We start from the raw sequence: 1,620 nt of genomic DNA on the forward strand, positions 1-1,620 counted from the left end.
ACCCAGTTAGTTTTAGAGACAAGAGTCTTGCTCCAGCTCAGGCTGGTCTCAAACTCCTACACTAAAGCAATCCACTCACCTTAGCCTTCCAGAATGCTAGAATTATAGGCATGAGCCACCCCACCTGGCCTTGGAGGAACATTTCCACACCCCAAAGATGTGGGGGAGGTGCAGGAGAAGAGATTCCTGACCAGGCACATTTGTGTTTGCCTTGCTCTTATAAAGAGAACAACCCAGAAGGAAATAAGGGTGGGGCAGTGGTGGAGCCGAGAGTACTTGGAGTGAAACATCTATTGAGAAAAGTTGACTAAAGACAGGTAAGTAAGAACTAACCACTTAACAAACAGGCCTTTGAGCCAAGAGCTCTCACACAGGCCTGGGCTATCTATAGAGATAACTTGTCACGTTGAAGGGGAGAATGACTGGAATTTAGGAGATATATTTCTTCTTGGGAGTAACTGGAATGAGGATGAAGAGATTTGCTGGGAAAGTACCTATTGGTTGTACAACCATACTCAGGCTGTAGCTGCTCAACCATCTATCTCTACCTTCTCTTCCTTCCTCAGTTGTCTGAACAACTGGAAAAAAATATTGCAGTCTCTGTGTCCAGCTTTCCAGCTGGAGTTGTAAGGAATAGTAATTTAAAAGGACCAGGTAAATAGTAAGTAGATATGATGGTAATCTAAAAATGCTGTTGGGAAATTATAAAGACCAGATAAAATTGTGCCTAATAAAAGATAAAGAAGGCTGGGCATGGTGGCTTATACCTGTAATCATAGCTCTCTGGGAGACTGAGGTGATAGTCTGAGCTCTGGAGTTTGGGACCAGCCAGAGCAATGAGCAACCCTTGTCTCTACTAAAATAGAAAAAACTAGCTGAGTGTTGTGGCAGGTGCCGGTAGTCCCAGCTACTTGGGAGGCTGAGACAAGAGGATTACCAGAGCTCAAGAGTTTGGTAACATGATGCCATGGCACTCTCCCAATGGCAATAGAGTGAGATTCTGTCTCAAAAAACAAAGGGGGGGGAACTTCTTACATCATTTAAAAAATAATGAAAAAGGAACATGACTTGTGAAAGAAAGGCAAAGATGCACATTTGAAAAAGAATTACTTCAGGAAGTAAAAATAATAGACTAAATTTCCTTTGTCCTGGCAAAGCAATTAAAGTCATGAAGAACAGAAGAGAGAGCTGACATGCTTAAGGAAGAAATGGAAGGGGAAAATATAATTAGCTTGAAATGCAAATTGCTTTAGAAGGAGCAGAACCAACATTGAAAAAAGATGAGAGATATGGAGGGTAGGCATGAAAAGAAACCACAGAGAAGGCAGTGGAAAAACACAAGGCAATGAAATAAATTAAGTAGGAGCTCACAAATGTGGAGGACCAAGTTAGATGTGATTTGTACACTGGAAGATGAAAATTCAAACTGAGCTGGAGCTAAATAATGCACCAACGTTACATAACCATATTGTTATCCAAAACAAAGCAAATAGCAGAGGAACGCATGTCGGTTTGTAAAGCTTAAACACACGTAACCATTCTTGTGTGTATAACACATTGTGAGAATATAAGGCCATGATGAGAACAGTGAACACCAAATTCTTTTTTTTTTTTTTTTTT

This window comes from Otolemur garnettii, unplaced genomic scaffold, assembly GCF_000181295.1.
Source record: "Otolemur garnettii isolate 467f Iridium unplaced genomic scaffold, OtoGar3 scaffold00007, whole genome shotgun sequence".
Lineage (NCBI taxonomy): Eukaryota > Metazoa > Chordata > Mammalia > Primates > Galagidae > Otolemur > Otolemur garnettii.